Source organism: Triturus cristatus, chromosome 9 (genome assembly GCF_964204655.1).
Source record: "Triturus cristatus chromosome 9, aTriCri1.1, whole genome shotgun sequence".
In the NCBI taxonomy this organism is placed as follows: domain Eukaryota; kingdom Metazoa; phylum Chordata; class Amphibia; order Caudata; family Salamandridae; genus Triturus; species Triturus cristatus.
In genome coordinates, this window is record NC_140592.1 from 877,955,692 (window position 1) to 877,973,427 (window position 17,736).

Genomic DNA, 17,736 nt, shown 5'->3' on the forward strand with positions numbered 1-17,736 from the left:
ACATGAGTGTGACATACACAAGGCAAGCATCACCATAGCACTGTGGCAATGTAAAAAGAACACCCTCTCACTGTGTAGAACAGAAGTTAAGTGTGGGCTTCCAAAATGCAGCAGATGTTGAGCATTGTGGTGATGGGTACTAAACCCACCTCATCACAGTGACCAAAAGGTAAGTATCATCATGGTCAAAGCTGCAAATAACAAACAGCATGTATGATCCCTGCTTCCAACCCATCAAACACTTCTGGGGAAAACTAGTGGTTGTGTCCCATACACACAGAGATGTGGTGAGGCTAACCGTGATGTGAAAACATAACACACTCTCGGCCATGTGCAGACAAGCACCACACATGGGGGCTGACAATGCATACAGTGTACAATGACACAACAGCAGAAGTGACCATCACCAAGCATGCACACATCTCGAAAATAGACACACCAATCAAAACAACATGTGTAGACTGTAGGTGTCAGCTCCCAAACTCACATTCCATGTCAGCAATGGCATCTAACAACCAAGATGAATGTGTACAATGATGTGATATGACTCACAGGGACAGCATGCAAAATCACAGGAACAGCATCCAGACAAAGGCCCACAACAACAATACCAATGCACTGGTGCAGATGCACAAACGCAAACGGCAAACTCACACTGCACATCTGATACAGCATGTGTGTGTGTGTGTCACAGTATCCCCAGGCAACTACACAACACATGAGGGGGGCTGAACCACACTGACACAGATGTGGATACAGTGCCATACAAAAGTAACCCATCAATGGCCCACCTTAGTGGGCAATCAGGCATTGTGAGATGAGAGGGAGCACAACAGACACATGTGACACAAGCTGGAATGAACACCAACTAACACAGCAAGAGACTGACACACAACACCACTACCCCCAGGGAACAGACATTGGGATGACACAAGCATGCATGACACCTCCACTGTGATGCTAAAGGCCGATGTCGTACAAACTGGGAAACCCAGACATGTGTCCTGTGCCACAAACGTACATCACACATACACCAACACAAATCACTGAGCATGGCCCCTCATCCATGGACAAACGGGAGCTAGGGGACCATCCATGCAAACATTCACATCAGTCCACCCTCAACACCACACACCCTGAACTGCAACAATGTGTATCTGTGAAGCCCACATGGACAGGTGACATTGCACATGCACCCATGACAACCACAGACATTTTGGGAGGAACTAAGGTGCACAGACACATCACACAAGGACAGTTTACAACCCTGGTGTTAGAAGGGCTTGCCTCAGGGACGGACAGAATTTGTACCTGACCGCCCTGCGCCCCACCCTTCCGGGAGAAATAGCCGAGCACTGGCCGGAGATCCCCCTCAGGGCTGGGTCTCGTACCTAGGATCGTACACGCTGATTTAGCACCAGGCAACACAGAGACACCACACCGTAGATTCTGGGGTATGTATGCTTTATCTAGAAATATCAGGATCTTTATGATCCGCAGAGGCGTATGTACAAGTAGAGCAAGGGCTCACAAAGTCTTGGTTGGGGTAGGGGTAGCGGGACAGTCTTAGGATCGGGGTCAATGCGGGAGCATATCCGGAGCACGGCTCTCAATCCTCGAGCCGGGGGATACGAGACGATCTTTGGGGCCCAGCCGGACCGGAATGTCTCTTGAGTGTGTCCAAATCTGCAGGACTCGAGTCCGGGTGTCGGAGGTCGGACAATCTTCCAGGAGCCGCGAGTCGCTCAGCAGGGCTTAGAGTTCTCTAGGGTGCAAGGTGAGCCGCGACCACGTCAGCAGGGCTCGGATGTTTTTAGGCAGAAGTCCGTCTCTGCCAGGTGGAGCCACGACGCTGTCTGCAGGGCTCACCGAGGTTCCAAGAGTTCCGTCGGATTTTGGGAGGATGTTCTTCAGCCGCGACCACGTCAGCAGGGCTCGTTTCGTTCCAGGATTCAACTGCCGAGGGTCCCAGAGCGCCCCTTGTTATAGGGTGACTCCTCTTTGATGTCCGGAGCCCTCACGGGCAGGGGTCTTAGCACCTGGGGGTCGTTTGTTGGGGGTTCCTGCCACGCGGCCCTTTGATCCTTTCAAAGCGGGTTCGGGAGGGATCCCAGACACGCAGCAGGCGTGGAGCCAGCCCCCAGGGTGGCCGGAGGGCCGATCGAAACCATCTCTTGGGAGGAGGCCAGGTGTGAATGAAACCCCTCCTCCCTCTCCTGCTCACCAGGAGCTCTCTCTCCCCCCAGCCGGCATGGCGCGACTAGGCCGGGGTTGCGCTTGGGTCGAGGGCGGCCATCTGGGCTGCTGGGCCGGGTCACTGGAGGCCGCGAGGCCGATGGAAGGGGAAGGATGCCCGGTGTCGGGAAGATGGAGGGGAGGACGTGGGTAACCCCAGGTTCTGGGTCGGGTAGGCTACGCTAGTCAGTGTCGTGTGGGGTGTAGAGGTTAGTCTGGTGTCGCTACGGGTCTGGATGGGCCACGCCATGAGGCCGGGTCCAACACCTGGGGAATGACAGACATACTGCACAGTATGCAGTACATGGCCATGACCTCGAAGCTCACGTAACCTTCAGAATCCCTGCCACAGTCCCAGGACAATGCAGATGCCAAGGAGAACCACATGGCACACATGCTGACACCTGACAGCATCGCAGCCATGAACCCGACAAGTGGGAGCAGTCACACACACATACAAATGTCTCAATCACTGAAAACTACCACCTAGGGACAACTACATGATTTAGCAAATAAACAGGTGCCTTGAGGAACCCTGACTGTGTCCCATCTGTGTCTGACAACATCATCACCACTCAGAACTGACAAATCCTAATGATGATACACCAATTAACTGTAGTGTGTCATGCACCCACACATCTGGTAGCCCATTGCAAAGTAGTGGGATGAACTCAGTACCACTCAGCAAGCATCAACAACAGGAGCATATCAAGGGAACACTGTCTGTGTATGAACAGGGATGTGGACACACACACATGCTCATACAACACACACCATGGGCCCAGGCCATGTCACTGGACAACACACTTACTTGAGGGGACCCAACTCCTGTGGGAGCCCAGCTGTGCCAAACATATTCACCGCAAGTCCCACTCATGTCTGCAGAACACTTGGTCAGTCAGCCATCAGTTACCACACAATGAAGGCTCTAGTCACAACAGCCTGGGTACGTGAGTCTCCCCTAAGTCATCTGCACATACCCAAAACATATGTCTAGCAAGTTGCACCGAGGACCCAGTTGCTCCTATTACTATGATGCCCACACCTGTAGGTCCAGTGTTGATGAGCACAAAGTATGTGGAAGTGACAAATTGGACAATGGGAAGCACATCAAATGTGCAGGAGTGCAAGCCATAGATGTGACCATGCAAATGAAATGCTCACAGAGAGATGTCCACAAATAGTTGATCCTGACACACCCAGGTAGCTGCAAAGGATGACATGGATACCCACCAGAATAGGATACATATCTCATGGACCACAGGGAGTACCTCACAGCAACACATCAGAATTCAACATTGTAAACAAACATCATCAACATAATGTACATCTAAATCTAGTTCACAGGGAGAAAGAAAAAAGCTTTATTCAGCATTTTAAAAGTTAAACGTCTGTGAAAACAAAAGGCCAATGGCCAGTCCATGTCCAAATGCCAAGGAGTGAATTAGAGTGACAACTGTCACACCTTGCTTGCCTGCACTGCTAAGGACCGGGGTCATCCCCTCGGAGGGACATACATGGGGGCAGGCCAGGCACCGCAGGGACAGGATCAGGGTGCAGCAGAAGGAGGCAGTGAAGAGGTGGGGGATGCAGGTGAGACACTTGCAACTGCAGTGGAGCTGACTGAAGTGGTGGGTGCTGTCACAACTGTGGAGCACAAGTCAGACGGTGGGGGTGTCGGCACAACTCCAGCGGGCAGGTCAGATGGAGTGGATTGGCTCACCACTGCAGTGCCCAAGTCAGACAGGGTATTCGTGGACTCCAAAGCAGTGCCTACATCCATGGGAGCGGACTGGGGGACAGGTGAGGTCGGCAGGGCGGGGGGGGGGACAAGGTCCCCACATCAGTGGCACTAACTGTCTGACCAGGTGTGGAGGAGCAAGTGCTAGGGGGGTGGCCTTAGCATTTTGGGGATAGCGTATCTGTGGGAGGGGGAACCCGGGACAGGAAGTGGCGGGGGAACCTCTGGAGTGGTGGCCTGGGGGATGGAGGATGGAGACTTTGCCTTGGAGCTACGTGGTGGCGGGGGGGGTCTTACTATTCTGGCGCCAGGGGAACTTGCAGGTGGGGGTCTCTGTCTGACTGCGCCTGGGGGAGGGTGTCCGGGTGTGAGGGGCACTCCCCTCTGTGTGTGGGGACTTCCTCTTCCCCTTGTAATCAAGATCTGCAGGGTCGGTGGGGAAGAGGCCAAGGTCACAGAGGAAGAGCTTCTGGGGGGATGGGGTTGCAGGTGAGGCAAGGGAAGGGGGCTGGGAGGGAGAGGTCTCAGAGGACTGCGGAGTGGTTGTGGATGACTGTGTGTGTGTCTGCAAACCAGCCCCTGTGAGTGTGGAATCAGTCCCCTGCGCTTGCTTGTGTGCACGTCTAGACCTTGGTTTGGGGGTTTCTGTGCTTGGGACTGGTAGGGTGCTAGGACTCGTGGGTGGTGGAGGGGTAGGAGGGGTGCGGGACTGTTGGAGGAGGGACACTGCTGCCATCAGGGAAGAGGCCACGGACTGATTGGTTCTCTGTAGGGCAGACATGCCCGAGGAAATGCCCTCCATGAATGACACAGGTTGTGTCAACAGACCTGTGTGTGCATGGAGGACCTTCAGCATCAACGTCTGCCCTACATGGATCTGTCGAAGTAAGTCCACAGACTCCTCACTCAGGGCAGCAGGGGACACAGGGGCAGGGGGTGCGGTGCCTGGCACAAAGGAGGCATGCTCATGAACACGGGAGCCCACAGGGCCCTCTGGGATGGGAGCCGATGGAAGGGGGGTGGTGGTGGTGGTGGCGGTGGCGGGACAGCCTCACTAGCTGGGGTTTGCTGGCTGCTGACACCCTCCTCCACAAGGGAGTCATCCTCAGAGCTGCTGTGGCCCTCAGCTGGGGGGGATGGTGCTGACGACTCCTCTGTGTGGCTCCACTCACCCTCCGTGCCACTGGGTCCACCCGACTCCTCTCCTTCTGTCCCTGTAAGGCTCTGTGGCTCCTCCTGGTCCGTGGAGCTGTCCCCTCCTGTGGCCGTGGATGTATCTGGATAGGAATAGGAAGTAAGAGAACAACATCAGTCACCTGCACCGACTGCACACACCACAGTGAGTACATCACATCACAGGGCAAGCCCTGGCATCATCAGCTGAACACAGCTCAACGTTCCAACACTGTTTAGGATAAGACAATTGTCATTCTCAAAATCAACCATGGCACACATATCCCTCCTTGACTTTCACACATATGTCTGTTGCATGTTGGATGCTAACACCCCAATGTGCCAACATGCACCACCCACACATTAGTTGTACATGCAAGTGAACATGTAGGAGTATGTCACTATACACACAGCACATCTCTTGCTACTGACTCAGTACAGGTGTCCGGATGAAGTGATGGGCAGAGACTCATTTCACATGCTTGGGATGCATGCCAGCAACACACACTATGATGTACTCATGTCCTGATGGGCAATGCCACAATGGGGTGCATGGTGCACACTTGAACACAATGCAGGCTCACTAATAGCAAGTTAAATGCCATGGCACTGGGATGCCCAGAAAGTCAGTCAACACTGTCTCCTGTCACAGGGGCAGGGCATCCAGACAACAACAATATGCACTGACTCACAATCCTAGCTGAGGGGTAAAGCTAATGCAGATGACCGGCGCACTTGCCCATCCCATGCAATCAACATATCCAGGACCCAGAAGACCCCACATCATGCAAATCATACATTTGAGTCTCTGCAAACACAAATCCCTGTACATTAACACATCACAGTCTGCCATGCATGTAAACCAGCTGCATGAAGGACACAGTTTCATACACCATTGTGCGCTGTCAGATGATCACACACCTATATGTCACACAGGTCTTGTCTCTCACAGTCACATCGCAGATGTCATGCTGACCCTCTGAATCATGGACGCCCCAGTTGTACGTAACAACAAGCCACACCCTAATGACACAGAGGCAGATACCTGAAGGCACATGTCACTAAGCACAACCTGCAATTTCATACACAGGAGTGGGATTACAGAGTGTTTCTAAATGCCCTTGAGGAGGCATGACTGGCCAGGTCTACGTGAAACAGTGTTTGGCCCTGGACAGTAGTCAGGTGGCTAAGCAAGTGTGACATACTTGATATACATACTCCTGAGGGTCAAAAATTGGAGTCCCCTGCTGCATGGGTTTGTTTGGAATACCCCAGACACATGTTGCGAGTCAGACCAGCAATTGGTACACATCTCAAGGGCACACACATCACATGTCAGATCTCAGGCATTGTGTAAACAATTGACCCACCCATGAAACACACAACAGAGTCACGGGAACTAATGCTGACCGGTAGCTGAAGCATATCTGACTGCAGGGACACCGTGCCCTAGTGATACAAGCAACAGACTGGAGGGGCCACACCTATGGAACCGATGAGGAGGGTGCATCACACAATTGAGGGACCTGAGTTTTGGACTACAAGACCTACATAATGTGGAAGTGTGACCAGGCCAAAAGACTGCTATTAGCATGTCAGACATAGTACACAGATCAGGCATGGACTTACTCCCTTCCTGCTGCAATCTGGCCTTCAGCTGCCTATCCAGGTCCGGGAAGACCACCGCCAGGATACGGAGCATGTGGGGAGTCAGGGTCCGGTGTCCGCCCCTCCTGCGTGGAGGTGACAGCTTCAGCTGGACTCTAGCTATCCTCCGGGTCCAGCCCCGAAGGTCCTGCCACCTCATCTGGCAGTTGCGGATCCGGTGTTTGTAGACCCCCACAGAACGAACAGCCCGGGCGATGGTCACAAATTTGGATATACATGTCATCATCACAAAGGGGAAATGAATTACACAGGTAGTGCAACCATGGGGAAGGAAAACTCACCTGCATGTCTAACATGTTAACAATGCCTGGATAGTTTAAGCTTGCAAGAATGCACTTTAGCAGCAGGAAAACTATTAATTACATGTACCTACACACTTTGGGGGATGAAAGTAGTCAGTGAGAATGTTTGTCACTGGTGTACACACTGCTTGTACTGCTAGTCAGACAACATGCATAATTAGGAAGGCAGTGGACTGCACACTCACCTGCTCCCCTGGTTTCCCATAGAGCTTGCTGTACTCTGGAAGGAGCCTGTCCAGCAGGGTCTGGTTCTCCTCCTCAGTGAAGGCTGGGGCCCTCTCCAGAGTACGTGCCATAGCAGGAGCCAGAGGATGCAGAGACAGCAGCAGTGGTAGCAGGGATGTGGTCCAGTAGCATGTAGTGCAGGCAAGTGAGCTCCCTGGGGGCCAGCCAGCCTTATATCTGTGCTGCAGAGGCAGACTCTGTGCCATGTGTCCCAAGTGATAGGTCCAACACGGTTGCATTCTATGAATCTGGCCAATCCATTTAAAAGTACGACTCGTACACGCCTTCCGCATCGTTTAAATCTTCACCTTCATGAAACACTTGAAATTGCAACATTGTTGTAGACATCCAACTGAATTTCCAGTGCACAACTCGTACAAGTTTTGAATCCGCATCCGTCTCTATGACAGTGCTGAGCCAATGGGCGCGCCCGGCTCGTTCAACTGACTGTACAACGCGTATTTTGAATATACACATGCACACGTCTCCATACGATTCAATGGCCAAGGCGTACGTCTGTCTCGGACCATGCCTGCCCGACGCGTATGCATGATAGTCACCCGCGGCGGACCTCATTGCATTCAATGACAAAACGTACGCACGGCTCGGACATGACCCGTGCAATGCGTACGCATTGTCACCCACGTCGGACTTCATTGCATTCAATGACAAAGCGTACGCACGGCTCGGACATGACCCGTGCAATGCGTACGCATTGTCACCCACGTCGGACCTCATTAGTGTGACTATTATCAGATGCAACACACATATACTGGCCAGGGACACCTGTGCACACCTACCACACTACAGCATTGGCCACACAGTGTCCCATGGCATGTAAGGCTGCATTCCCTGGGTGTTTGGGGGGGCCACATCTGTTTTTTTGGCTGGCACTCTGTGCAGCCACTCCCAGGCTGTGCACGTGTACATGGGGGCAGAATCCTTTGTGTGTTGTGCACATTACCACTGTGATGTGCAGTTGGACAGTAATGGGCATGAGTCACGGCCACAGTGTCAGGGTGGATATGTTTAGGACAGGTCACATACACCCTGAGTCCTTGGGGTGATGGCATGTACGTCACAGTGAGACCTGTAGCCACAATACTGATGTGCACACACAGTCTGTGTGCATGTTGTGTCTCAGATGTGTCTGATCAAATGTTCCCAATGGGTGGCAGTCTCCACATCCATGTTGCATATGCATCAACCTTGATGGGGTGTGTGTCTAAGAGACGTACATGTAGGGCCGGCAGGAACAACAGTGGCCACTACCTGTGGGACTTACGCTTGCCTTGTGGTGTGTACGTGCTACGCCATGTCCATTGCTGTGTTGATGTGGCAATACAGGGAGCGTGGGTTTCTGCATGGCAAAGATCTGTGATGCCTGGGAGACCTGAGGCCTCAATTGTCACTGTGGTATGCGTTTGGAATGTTGCAGCAGCACATGGGTTGGGTGACACAGCCAGATGATTGGCCATTGCACTACATGGGACTCATGTGGACATGTGGAATTGAGATGTGAGGTGGTGGTCTTGTAGGTGACATATGTGTCCATGACCAACAGCACACACCTCAGTACATTGTGTAATGTCATGAACTAGCATGTGATATTGATCATGGTCATGGCCACATGGGTGGATGTACTGACAATCTTCCTTTGTGCATCTCTGTACTGCAGGGCACCAGCTGTCCATCGGCCGTTCCCAGACCTTGCAACCATGCAGGAACGCGACTGCATCAGACGGTACTGCTTCACCAGGCCACTGATTGCGGAGTTGGCGGAGCAGTTGGCGCCACATCTGCTACCTGGCCGGACATACCCTACAGCACTGACCCCAGAGGTGAAGGTGATGGCAGCCCTGCACTTCTTTGCTACTGGTACCTTCCAGTACACTGTGGCTACTGCTGGTGGGATGTCGCAAACGATGTTTAGTCGGGTGCCACGTGATGTCTTGGAGGGAATGTTGCAATTCCTCGACATGTATATCAAGTTCCCGAGCCCAGCTGAACTCCCTGAAATAAAGGATGCCTTTTATACACTGGGGAGGATGCCGAACATCATTGGATCTATTGATGGGACACATGTTGCCCTGATACCACCACAGCGGTACAAAAGGGGGTGGTGAAATGCCAGAAACCGGTCCTAGGAAGCTTGTTTCCGGTCCAGGGAAGTCATGGCTTGGCAGTTCGGGCTGGACTGTTCCCATGAGGCACAGGGTCAGACTGATTTGCATATGGCCATGTCTGAACTGGGGTGGCAGAGTGGGCTAAAGAACGGTGATGGATCAAACCCAGATCTGTTGACTGGGTGTGAGTGTTTGATTGGTTCTGATGCTCCGTCCATCACCACCCCTTTTTGTACCGCTTTGTTCGCAATAAGTTGGCAGGGTATGCTCAGACGTGAGTCCCTTGCTCACTTTGCCACTGGATTCAAGCAAGCCTGGCTGAAGACGGCTGAAATGCCAGAAACCGGTCCTAGGAAGCTTGTTTCCGGTCCAGGGAAGTCATGGCTTGGCAGTTCGGGCTGGACTGTTCCCATGAGGCACAGGGTCAGACTGATTTGCATATGGCCATGTCTGAACTAGGGTGGCAGAGTGGGCTAAAGAACGGTGATGGATCAAACCCAGATCTGTTGACTGGGTGTGAGTGTTTGATTGGTTCTGATGCTCCGTCCATCACCACCCCCTTTTGTACCGCTTTGTTCGCCATAAGTTGGCAGGGTATGCTCAGACGTGAGTCCCTTGCTCACTTTGCCACTGGATTCAAGCAAGCCTGGCTGAAGACGGCTGAAATGCCAGAAACCGGTCCTAGGAAGCTTGTTTCCGGTCCAGGGAAGTCATGGCTTGGCAGTTCGGGCTGGACTGTTCCCATGAGGCACAGGGTCAGACTGATTTGCATATGGCCATGTCTGAACTGGGGTGGCAGAGTGGGCTAAAGAACGGTGATGGATCAAACCCAGATCTGTTGACTGGGTGTGAGTGTTTGATTGGTTCTGATGCTCCGTCCATCACCACCCCCTTTTGTACCGCTGATACCACCACAGCCACATGAGCAGGCATACCGGAACAGGAAGCACTACCATTCGATCAATGCTCTGGTGGTATGTCTTGCTGACATGTTGATCACACATGTGTGTGTACGGTTCCCTGGTTCTGCGCACGATGCCTACATTATGAGGAGTAGTCGCATTGCAACGCTGATGTCACAGATGCCAGCTCAGCATGCCTGGCTTGTCGGTGTGTACTGACTGTTTCTCATTGTGTGTGTTTGTCAATGTTGTATTCCGCACTCCTACAAAACTCAGCTACTTGTTCATTTTTGTGTGTGTAGGTGACTCCGGATACCCCAACATGCCGTGGTTGCTGACACCCCTCAGGAGGGTGATTGAGCAGACATTCGGCCTCCTGAAAAGCCGCTTTCGCTGCCTGGACATGACCAGAGGGGCCCTCCCATATGAGCCTGCAAAGGTGTGCAAAAGAATCCTTGTCTGCTGCATGCTACACAACATAGAGGTGCGGAAGGATGTGCCTCTCATCCAGGATGGCCATAACGATGACCAACGTCCGGCACCTGTGGAGGATCCCGGCCTGGGCCAAGATGCCAGTGATGATGAAGATGATGGTGACGTCCGCTCACAGCTCATCAACAACTTCTTCACCTGAATGTGAGTTTCCAGGGTTGTTATGTGAATGTATGGAGGTAGCCTGGAATGTGTTGTGCCAGCTCTGTTGCTGTCTGAGTGTGTCTGTGTGCCACTTGACTGGATGCGTCCTGTGATGTGTCCATTCAGCTGGTGTGTACTCCACAATAGGGTAGTACTGCCAACTAGTGTTTGTGTAGGTGTCTTGCAACATGTTTTGTGCATGTGTATTGCATTTCTGTCCTGTTCTTCTGTGCTTTTGACTGTATCTTGTCTGTCCTTCCCAGGGTACTTTGCCTGTTGTGTGGTCAACACCCAGAAAGCCAACACCAGTGTGGAAGTTGACAATTCCCATCCATTGATGTACCACACATCCCTGGACTTCCATTCTTCAACACATTGAGACCGTGTGTCCACTGTTACGTAGAATTACCGTGCAACTATTGTGAAATAATTGTGTTGCTGATGTGTAATGAACCTGTGCTACGCTTTGTTATGTGCATTGTCTGTCTTCCCACATCTGAGTGACATCTGCTTACCTCACCTGTGGACTTGTTACCACTGACTGGGGTTGGTGTTGTGTCTGTGCATGCCAATGCGTTTCAGGTCAACATCATTGTGTGTGATGAGTAATATGGGCATGGTGAGTATGTTTTGTGTTGCCATAGTGGTGTGTCTCCCTCACATGTGTCACATCCCCATGACTCACCTTACTTTGGTCACATTGTTGCAGTATTTGACATGCACTGTGTTGTGTAGCAGATCGACATCTCCCTGAACATGACAAGTTGGAATCACAACAGAGGCAAGTATGGTGTACTGGTGAGTTTATTTACAAACATGTGTGAGGGAAGTGCACAGGATGGTGGGTGCTGTACATTTGCTTGGGAATCCAAAGTTCCCATTGGAGTTGGAAGTGCTGGTAGATGAAATGTCCAGGGTGAAGTCCACAGTCATCTGATACAATGGCCCAACATGAACCCTCCATATTATGTGGGCGAGTTGTGTGCGATTGGACAAGGTGAACGGGTTGCGCACAAAGGACATTGTCCAGAACAGGTTTAGAGGCCCTGGGGGATGTGCTGCGACATCTGCCTCTCACATGTCCTTCTTCGGACAACCCCTCTTCTTCTGGGGGGGATCCTCATGTGCAGGCCTCACCGGTGCAGGGGACTCTCCGCCAGAGTCCTCCTCCCTCCCTGTGGCGCTGGCAGATGGTGTTGTGACAGATGTTGTGGGCACACAGGGGGGTGTGGGCAGGTTGATGTTGATCTGGCGGAGGCATTGTAGTATGTCCCGATGCACTGCAGTAATGTAATCCCACTTGGCCTCCATGCGGGCATGGTGGGCGACCTGCTCGTGTTGCATGCCCTTGAGGATCCCCACTACCTGGCCAAATCCTCCGGTGCTATCCTGGTACGCATCTAAGATGCGTGCCAGGTGGGGGTCATCATGTAGTCCAGATCCCTCTGCAAGGCGCGCCCTGTGCCTCCCACCCCTCCCAGCACCCCTCTCCACACGGGCAGAACCAGCGGCGGGACACACAGGTGACACTGGGACTCCTTGGGTGGTGTTGCTGGTGGTGTTTGCTGTAGCTTCCGGGGGGTCCTGTGTCCCTGTGCTGTGGGTGTTGATTGGCCTTGGTCTGTCCGTGTGGCGGGGCTGCCCTGTCGGTGTCCAGATGCTGGAGGCGTGTGTACAGGGGGGGCAGATGTTGATGCTGCTGGTGCTGCATGATGGCTCCCACCGGAGGGGCCAGGTTGGTCGTCGTCCTCCGAAGAGGACAGTGAGACAGTCAGACCAGAGAGCTCAGTGTCCACCAGAGTCTGGGACTGGGTATCCTCATCATTTGGTGCTGGGTGCCCAGTACCACGTGTGTTTGGAAGAGACACACAATGTGATTTATGTTTCTACATGCATCGTTGGTTCACAAACATTACATTTTCTACTTTTCGAACAGATGCCTGCCTGTACACTGCTTTTTCCCAGCTTGTCACAGATGGAGTTTGATATTGTTGTTGGCCATTTCCCAGCATGGTCCTGTGCTCCCCACAACAGTGCCCAGTGTCAGACATCTTGTCAGTCCCTACCCACTCCCTGTGAGGCAAATATGGTTCAGTTTGATCTTGCTGGGCCATGTGGGTGGGTGTAGGTTGTCTGTGACTGCGAGTCCCATCATACTCTTGGCTACACCCCCCTTCCCAGCATGCCCATACTTCCTCCCCCATCGTGACTCTGCTTCCCTGTGAGGGGGTGTGACAGCAATGGCAAGATGGCTGACTGTGAAGTCCTGATGTTTGTTGTTGGCCATTTCCCAGCATGGCCTTGTGCTCCCCACAACAGAGCCCGGTGTCAGACATCTTCTCAGTCCCTACCCACTCCCTGTGAGGCAAGTATGGTTCAGTTGGATCTTGCTGGGCCATGTGGGTGGGTGAAGGTTGTCTGTGACTGCGAGTCCCATCATAATCTTGGCTACACCCACGTTCCCAGCATGCCCATACTTCCTCCCTCTTGACTCTGCTTCCCTGTGAGGGGGTGTGACAGCAATGGCAAGATGGCTGACTGTGACATCCTGGTGTTTGTTCGTCTACAAGTCCAAAGTGAGCCCCTGTGCTTCACGCAGCAGCACCCAGTACGGGGTATCTTTTGCTGATATTTCAATGAGGTGTGTGTCAATGCATTGTACCCGGTGAGTGGTGTGGAGTTTGTGTTGAGGGGGGGTCTCCCCATGTTGATTAGTATAGTCAGGGCTGTCAGTCCTCCTTCCCATCATGAAACGTGCTTCCATTGTAGGGCGTGCAAGTTGTCTTTCAGGATGTCAGTCAGTGGTGTCCTGCTTCTGATTTGCACACACGCCCTAGCAGGGCCTTGTGCTCCCCACAGCAGGAGCCAGTGTCAGCAATCTTGTCAGTCATTTTCCACTCCCTGTGGTGTGGGCATGTTTCTGAGAGGTCTTGATGTGCCAATCTGGAGGGGGAGCATTATCTGTGACTACAGGCCCCATCATGCTTTTGGCTACACTCACTTCACCTGCATCCCCACTATTCCTTCCTGACAGTCAGCTGCACTGTGAGGTGGTGTGTTTGTGGTGTCAAACTTTCTGGCAGGGTCTATTTGGCTTAGTGCCACTGGCTTACTCTCTTTGTAGGTTGGTGCATGTCATGACACAGTTCCCAGTCACTATGAGATGGCAGGTATTGTGTTTGTCTGACTGGCGTACACATCTTGGGCTGATTATCTATTGGTAAGTGTAGCTTTGCTTGCGGTACATGGTTTCACTGTCCCCTTGACACACAATCTGGGTATGTTGTTTGTGTACTCACCAGGCTCTGGGATGTCTGTTAGGCCATGGACGCTCTCTGGTGGTAGGATGTCCCGCACCTTCTCCTCCCAGGTCCTGAAGTAGACTGGTTTGGCAGGAGGGCCACCGCCAGTGCACTGACTCAGGGCGTGATCTTTTTCGATGAGTTTCTTGACCCTCCTGTGCACGTCATACCACCTATTCTGGATGTCGTCCTTTGTGCACCTTGCTTGCTTGGGCGTTCACCTTGTCCACAATCCTCGCTCACATCTTGGTTTTCTGTGAGATGGGGGTCGTTTGGACCAATGTACCAAACAAATGTGGCTCTACTTGATGATCTCGTCTACCAGCACTTCTAACTGGTGTGTGAGTTGTGTGATGGGTGAGTTGTGAGTGTGTCTGTGGTTGCTGTGTACTGGTGTTTGCTGCTGGCTGTGTCTCCTGTCTGCAAGAGATGATGGTAGTGATTGTAGTCCTTTATATAGTTGGAGTGGTGGGTGTGTCTTTGTCCCATGTTTTGTTTGGTATTTATTGGCTTTGTCATTGCTTGTTTGGTCCTTTTTTTGTCTTTTTTCCTTTGTGTTTTGTAGACATGAAGGAGACGTTCATGTGACGGAAACGGACGCTGCTGTTGTCTCGCGCGGGCTTCTCCGCCTCGTTCACGCTGCCTGTCTTCTGTGTTTGGTACGCGTCGTTCGCGGCGGTCTCTATTGCTTGTGTGCCGGGTTGCCTGTGCGAGTCGGTCGTGCGGCTTGTTCTCCGTGCGAGTCGGTCTGGTTTTGCAAGCATTGCATCGTACTGCGCAAATCGTACATCGCGGGTACGGGTCGGTCGGCTTCATTCTGGGTTTGTGTCGGTCGGTGATATTCGCGTCGTTTTTCCGTCCGGATCACTATTTTCCCTACGGCTCGGTCGTACGGCTTGTATTCCGTACGTGTCGGTTGTAATTCACACGCGTTGCATCGTACTGCACAGGTCGTACGGCGCTGGTCCGTGTCGGTCGGTGTTCGGTCCGGGTCCGTGTCGGTCGGTTCGTTTTGCGACCAGAATCGTAATCAGCCCCACTGTGTCTAAATAAATCAACTTTGCAACATTGTTTAAGTTTTTGTATGTGTCCGTGTTTAATTCACCTTTTAGCAGTGCATGGGTACCTGCACTCCCAAAAGGAAAGGACAGTGCGCCTGGAGTTGTACGGAAATATATTATAAACCCAGGCTTTCAGGCATGCCCTACACGGAAGGAGAACCCAGAGCAAGCACCGATTCATGTTACATCCACATCCATGGACTATGTTTTCAGTTGGGATTGCAACGCCAGTGCCCAGGAGTAAAACGCCTGAGCTCACTGTTATTTAAGATATTCCACCTAAGCAAAAATAGAATATGGCACTAACAAGACGATCTCAAGCAAATAGAGGGATAGAGGGCTTATAAATAATAATAATTATTATTATTCATATAGGTCCAGCATACGTGCCGATCAAGCAGTGAAAACAAAGTGGTATGCAGTTCCTAGGAGTGACGCAGGGTGTGGTAGTATAACTAAGAGGTGCCAAGGTGACAGAGTGAGGGTATTGAAGTACGCAGGAGAGAAGATCACTCCTTCTGGAAAAGAAGACCCTCACACACCCAACAAGCGGGTGTCTTGCTTCATCACCGGGCCTTGCTCCTTATCGGGCCGGCGGTGCAATGCCAGATCAGGCACCCAAATGGGGCCTTCCTAACGGTGATCTTTATTTCCAATGCCGATGAGTGAGGTGTGTAAGGGGTTACTTCTACTAGCTGGTGTAGGTGCATGTGAAGTGTGAAGTGAGTGAGCTAAAACAGGGATAGGTGATCCACTTCAAACTATTTTAATAAAGCATGGTCACCATCCTGATTAAAACCAAAGTGAAACGCACATTCTCACCTTTAGGTGTGCGAGTCAATGTGCTAAAGGGGTCAACATGTTTCTTGCCTGGTAATTTATTAATTGGCAATTCTTCAGGACCAATAATAATGAGGCTACCTACACTTTTTTGGTGGTGGTCACAACCTCAAGGAGGTATCAATGGTGGCCACACTTACAGCACCCTAAAAATGTGTGGTACCAAAAGTTAAATAACACAACCTGCGAAAAAAGGAAAGAGGTTAAAAAGTATTGGAAATAAAGGTAACATTACAATAACAACAACACGAGATATCAGGGTTGCTGTAGACAAGTGGTAATGCCAATGTAACCGTGATATGCATCGATTGTGAGCAAACGTGTACAGGACATACTTCGAGCACGCAGCAGTAAAACTTACAAATCATTACACTGGACATCCCCAGAATTGGCTGAGCACAATGACCAGGAGTAATGTAAGGAAACTCACCCTCATAAGCTGTGATGAAATCGAGACCAGGGTGGGAGAGCACTACATTTATAGTGTCCTAGGATATAGAAAGCAGATAAACACACGAGAAGGTAAATAGGAACCATGATAGTAATATTGTAAATCTGCGTCGCATAGAACCACTGGGTATAATGAAGCCCTCGATACCCGCAAGAAGACTATGCGCAGCTATGGAAGTGCATTGTTGGGACGAAGTAGAGTGATATATAGTACAATGTCAGCCAGAGGTTAAGTGCACACCACTGTGCTGACTGCTAGTTCCCCATAGAGGCTGGAGAACCTGTATAGTATCGAAAGTGCCCCCATGAGCAGACCGCCAAGTTAAGTTATTGATGCATTAGCAAGGGAGATCCAGCGTGAATGCAAGCTGGGACACTAAGGTTAGAACATTTAGCGCGTCAAAAAGCGGTCCCAGAGCTATTCGGGGGAACGCAATAGCAGCTTATAAGTAGATATACTCATACTGATCCTTGTCCGTTGTTCGTGGGAACAATAAAGATACGGAGACTGAGGAAATCAAATAAAATACAAATGCCCTTGTAATAAGGGAGGCTGGGTGCAGGTACTCACGATTCCGTCATGGGGAATGCTCCACAAACCTATAGCCTCACCATCCACCGAGGTATGGTTCAAGGACGCCCGGCTCGCGTCCAAGTTAAGAATGCACGCCGGCGGGCCGCGAAGAGGAATAGGGCGGGACTTCCGGTGAGGAAAGACGTGCTACGTGAGCAGAAAGGCTATACCGCTAACCTCACTGTGTGTATTAGTGAAAGCGCGGTCGTCGTTGCCATAGTAACCAACGTGGTGGAGTAACACTCGCAATTGCATTAGCAAAGGAAGAGGGGGGGAAAGCGTGCGAGGCCACCAAATCAGACGCGGGGTGAGAGGAAAGAGTCAGATGTTAACCAACTTAGTGTAGGGGGGCGGGGGACAGAATTAAGTCCCTCCGCAAAATAAAAGAGCCCACATGATAAGGAGAATGTATATCTCAGGTAGAAAATAGTTGATGAGCTCAAAAACAGTTGGGGATTGGACAGACATCAAAGTGTATCCCACAGGGATGCTGATCTAAAA